Genomic DNA, 5,941 nt, shown 5'->3' on the forward strand with positions numbered 1-5,941 from the left:
TTGTGTATTTGATGCATTTTTCTAGTGTTTATGCATTTCAGGGTATTAGTTGCATTTCGGGGGAGGAATCATCAAGAATAAGCCTTGGCATGTGTTCACCATTGCGAGAGGAAAGGAATGGGCAGATTACGGCGAAGAAACGGAGCAAGCTTGGAATTTTTCCAGTAGGGTCCTGCGCGCCCGCGCAGCAATGCTGAGCGGCCGCGCAGCAGCCTGCGCGCCCGTGCAGATATGCTGAGCGGCCGCACAAGGTCGGGGAAAAAGCTGAATTATTTTAGACTTCTACTTCTGTTTGGCTTCCAACTTCTATGTAATCTGAGTTTTATGGGACTATTATATAGGTAGATTTGAGACGTTTTCACAGAAAGTATTAAGGAGATTATGTTTTAGATTGTGTTTTACGCAAGAAGCGAAGGAGATAAGGAAGAAGACCGATTTAGCACACCGCAACGAAGAGGAAGCATATATTCTTGTGATTCTTGTTTCGTTGTAATGTTGGATGCTAGTTTTCTTGCTTTGACTTATTTACTCTTGTGACGTACTCTGTTTTAATATAATTAGTTTAGTTATTATTTTCTTGTGTTGTTTGTCATGATTTCATATGAACCCATGATGGCGATAAGTTCTATTATGGGCTAATCGTGATCATGGGGTTACAACGGATTTATTATGGAATTCTTTAGTTAATTGTTTAATACTTTAGTGTGTGATGATTGCATGATATCTAGTATTGGTTGTGCGTATTCGTCTTATGTGCGTCGCGAACATATAAGATAGGGTGTTAATCTCTTGTGAAGCGACGGTGGATCTTGAGATTTAGAACTTGCCATGCTAGCATAGGTTCATGTACGTTGAGCATGATTAGTGGGTAACTCTAACAGTTTTATTTGCCCTATGTAATCAAAAGAAATAACTTGTGCTTAAATCGTTGTGTTGTCAATTTCTGTAGACATATAGGAACTCAACATAATTGATGACTATTCAACTTCTATCTTAATTGTGGATGTTTGGTAGAATGGTATTAGTACAATGAAAGTTGGCTTTTATCAGTTTTGTGTTATTCGATTAATATCATCACTGTCACATGCTAAAGGTAATAACAATGGCTATAGAAGGAAGTAATAATGAAGTTGTGATCTCATGAGTGTTTTATTATTGATAATTTGAAGTGTTAGTTAATTGGTTAATTAAGTAGTTAATTATAGTTAATATTTGATCAACACTTTTAAGTGTTATTATCTTAACATTGAGAAGTAATCATACATTGGTGAGTGAGTTTAATTAGACAATAAATTAGTCTGAGTCTCTGAGGGAACGAACTAGAAAGTATTCTATATTACTTGCGAACGCGTATACTTGCGTGAATATTAGCGCGTGTTTTCGCCCTAACAAGTTTTTGGCACCACTGCCGGGGACTCGGCGTATTTGTTTATTTTATGTGCTTACCATCATTGGTCATTAGGACTCAGTGATTAGGACGTAATAGTTACTTACTCTTTTCGGTTGTGTTTCAGGTACTTTAGCAAGCGTTTATGCAAACTCGTTCTCGTGCTCGCAAGAGGACTTTAGATACAGCTGAGGAGACAGACGAAGTTCTTGATATTCCGGAGAAGTTAGATTTTGAGGATTCGGATTCAGGAGCTGAGCAGAAAGAACCAGTAAACATGGGAGATCGTATTGTTCAAGCTGATCCAGCTCTTATGGATTTTTCTCGGCCTAAAATTGATGATATTCAGTCAAGCATCCTTCATCCGGCTATTCAAGCTAACACCTTTGAAATCAAGCCGGGCACTATTCAGATGGTGCAGAATTCTGTTTCTTTTGGAGGAGCGGCAACTGAAGACCCCAACATGCACATAAGAAATTTTGTCGAGATCTGCAGCACTTTTAAGTATAATGGCGTGACTGATGAGGCTATCAAGTTGAGGCTTTTCCCATTCTCACTAAGGGATAAGACTAAAGACTGGTTACATTCTGAACCAGCTGGGTCCATCACTACGTGGCAAGATCTTGCGCAAAAGTTTCTGGTGAAGTTTTATCCAATGGCAAAGACTGCTGCTATGAGGAGTGCTCTTACTCAGTTTGCGCAGCAACCTACAGAATCTATGTGCGAGGCTTGGGAACGCTACAAGGAAATGTTGAGAAAATGTCCACATCATGGAATGCCGGATTGGATGGTGATCACTGGTTTCTATAATGGTTTGGGGGCCCAATCTCGGCCCATGCTCGATGCAGCAGCTGGAGGCGCCTTATGGGCTAAAAGCTATACTGAGGCGTATAATCTTATAGAGACGATGGCTGCAAATGAGCATCAAAACCCAACTCAGAGGATGACGTCAGGCAAGGTAGCAGGTATTCTGGAAGTTGATGCAGCCACCGCTATTGCAGCCCAGCTCCAAGCGCTATCAATGAAGGTCGATTCTCTGGCTACGTATGGAGTTAATCAAATAGCTATGGTTTGTGAGCTTTGTGCAGGTTCTCATGCTACGGATCAGTGTTCTCTTATCAATGAATCTGTTCAGTATGTGAATAATTATCAGCGACAACAGCAGCCTGTGCCAGCGACCTATCATCCTAATAACAGAAATCATCCAAATTTCAGCTGGGGGAATAATCAGAATGCGATTCAGCCAACATATCAGCAAGGAGTGAGTAAACAGTTTAACCCACCTGGATTCCAGCAACCACAGCAGTATACTACAAGGCAATCATATCCTCAACAGGGAAGTGCAGCTGCACCTACTAGTGCTGATTTTGAGGAACTTAAGCTGTTGTGCAAGAGTCAGGCAGTTTCTATCAAGACCTTGGAAAATCAAATCGGTCAATTAGCCAATGCAGTGCTCAATCGTCAACCTGGCACTCTTCCCAGTGACACGGAAGTACCAGGCAGGAAGGAAGCTAAAGAGCAAGTCAAGGCTATTACCTTAAGGTCTGGAAAAGTAGTTGATGCTGAAAAGGCAAAAGAAGTCGAAGCTGAAGTTAGAGATGAAGAATCTAAGCAAAAGGAGAAAGCGGCGGAACCAAGGAAGACTACTGTTGAACACACTCTGCTTGAGGCTAATACAGGGGAGAAACAGCTCTATCCTCCACCACCTTTTCCTAAGAGATTGCAGCAACAAAAGCTGGATAGACAGTTTGGGAAGTTTCTAGAGGTGTTCAAGAAACTTCACATCAATATACCTTTCGCTGAGGCTCTGGAACAAATGCCTAGTTATGCGAAGTTCATGAAGACTATTCTTTCAAGGAAGGTGAAACTGGATGACCTTGAAACCGTTGCTCTCACGGAAGAATGCAGCGCTGTTCTGCAGCAAAAGTTACCGCCAAAACTGAAAGATCCAGGAAGCTTCACCATTCCTTGCACCATTGGCAATCTAACTTTTGACAAGTGCCTTTGTGATTTGGGAGCAAGCATTAATCTAATGCCTTTGTCGATCTTTAAAAAGCTGGATCTGCCTGATCCAAAACCCACATACATGTCGCTACAATTGGCGGACCGTTCCATTACTTACCCAAGGGGCATAGTTGAGGATGTGCTCGTCAAGGTGGATAAGCTCTTCTTTCCTGCAGATTTCGTTATTCTGGATTTTGAGGAAGATAAGAAGATTCCCATAATCTTGGGGAGGCCTTTCTTGGCTACTGGCCGTACCTTGATAGATGTGCAAAAAGGGGAACTTACTATGCGGGTCCAAGATCAGGATGTGACCTTCAACGTATTCAAGGCAATGAAATTCCCTACAGAAGATGAGGAGTGCTTAAAAGTGGATGTGATTGATTCCGCGGTTACTTCGGAACTCGAGCACATTCTAATGTCTGATGCATTGGAAAAGGCCTTAGTGGGGGAATTTGACAGTGATGATGAAGATAGCAACGAGCAATTACAATATCTGAACGCTTCTCCCTGGAAGCGAAAGCTGGACATACCATTTGAATCTCTTGGTACTTCTGACCTCAAGAACGCTGAAGGGAAGCTCAAACCATCAATAGAGGAAGCACCTACCTTGGAGCTCAAACCATTACCTGAACACTTGAGGTATGCTTTTTTAGGTGATTCATCTACATTACCTGTTATTATTTCAGCTGACCTTTCAGGTAGTGAGGAAGACAAGCTCTTAAGGATTTTGAGAGAATTCAAATCGGCTATAGGATGGACCATAGCAGACATCAAGGGGATAAGTCCTTCATATTATATGCATAAAATTCTGTTAGAGGAAGGTAGTAAGCCAACTGTGGAACAGCAGCGAAGACTGAACCCGATCATGAAGGAGGTGGTAAAGAAAGAAATTCTGAAATGGCTAGATGCAGGCATCATTTATCCTATTTCTGACAGCTCGTGGGTAAGCCCCGTACAATGTGTACCTAAGAAAGGAGGTATCACTGTAGTCGCAAATGAAAAGAATGAGCTCATCCCTACTCGAACAGTTACAGGATGGAGAGTATGCATGGATTATAGGAAATTGAACAAAGCCACAAGGAAGGATCACTTTCCTCTTCCATTTATTGATCAAATGCTTGACAGATTGGCGGGACATGAGTATTTTTGTCTTCTGGATGGTTATTCCGGGTATAATCAGATTTGTATTACACCAGAGGATCAGGAAAAGACTACCTTCACTTGTCCATTTGGCACATTTGCTTTTCGTAGAGTTTCGTTTGGGTTATGTGGCGCCCCGGCCACCTTTCAGAGATGTATGATGGCTATATTCTCTGACATGATTGGAAATAACGTCGAAGTGTTCATGGATGACTTCTCCGTCTTTGGACACTCATATGATGAATGTTTGAATAATCTGCGCGCCGTACTCAAAAGATGCGTGGAAACTAATTTGGTGCTTAATTGGGAGAAATGTCATTTTATGGTGTGTGAAGGCATTATCCTTGGGCATAAGGTCTCTAGCAAGGGTCTGGAGGTGGACAAGGCCAAGGTGGGAGTCATTGAAAATCTTCCCCCACCCAATTCTGTGAAAGGAATCCGTAGTTTTCTTGGTCATGCGGGTTTTTATCGGCGATTCATCAAGGACTTTTCAAAGATATCTAAGCCGTTGTGCAATTTGCTTGAGAAAGATGTGCCTTTCAAATTTGATGATGAATGTTTGGCAACATTCGAGACTCTCAAGAAGAGTTTGATCACTGCACCAGTTATTACAGCACCAGATTGGACAGAACCGTTTGAGATGATGTGTGATGCGAGTGATTATGCGGTAGGTGCAGTTCTGGGATAGCGCAAGAAAAATATCTTCCATGTGGTCTACTATGCGAGTAAGACTTTAAATGGGGCCCAATTGAACTACACCACTACTGAGAAGGAGCTTTTGGCTATAGTCTTTGGCTTTGAGAAATTTCGATCTTATCTGCTTGGTACGAAAGTAACAGTATTCACTGATCATGCAGCTATTCGCTATCTGGTTTCGAAGAAGGATTCGAAGCCGAGACTCATTCGTTGGGTGCTTTTACTTCAGGAATTTGAGTTAGAGATCAAAGATAGAAAAGGTACTGAGAATCAAGTAGCTGACCATCTCTCTAGGTTGGAGAATCCCGATTCTACTTCACAAGATAGGACGTTAATCAATGAATCTTTTCCGGATGAGCAGTTGTTTGCAATTCAGGAGGAAGAACCATGGTTTGCAGATATTGTAAACTATCTCGTCAGCAATATAATGCCTCTTAATTTGACATCCGCTCAAAAGAAGAAGTTTCTGCATTAGGTGAAGTGGTATATGTGGGATGAACCATATTTGTTTAGACAGGGAGCTGACCAGATCATCAGGAGATGTATCCCGTTCTGTGAGACGGAGGGGATATTACGAGACTGCCATTCCACGGTTTATGGTGGACACTATGGAGGTGAGAAGACGGCAGCTCGTATTCTGCAAGCAGGTTTTTTCTGGCCTACTTTGTTCAAGGATGCTCATCAGTTTGTTTTAAGGTGTGATCGTTGCCAAAG

General features: G+C 41.9%; 1 non-coding gene across 1 annotated transcript; it reads right to left on the reverse strand.

The window, feature by feature from the left end:
* Positions 1-2,057: 2,057 nt before the first annotated feature.
* Positions 2,058-2,164, reverse strand: LOC141694150 (small nucleolar RNA R71). The gene has a single exon (XR_012563477.1). It is a non-coding gene; the product is annotated as a small nucleolar RNA R71 (small nucleolar RNA).
* Between the last annotated feature and the right edge of the window lie 3,777 nt (positions 2,165-5,941).

This window comes from Apium graveolens, chromosome 10 (assembly GCF_009905375.1).
Source record: "Apium graveolens cultivar Ventura chromosome 10, ASM990537v1, whole genome shotgun sequence".
In the NCBI taxonomy this organism is placed as follows: Eukaryota; Viridiplantae; Streptophyta; class Magnoliopsida; order Apiales; family Apiaceae; genus Apium; species Apium graveolens.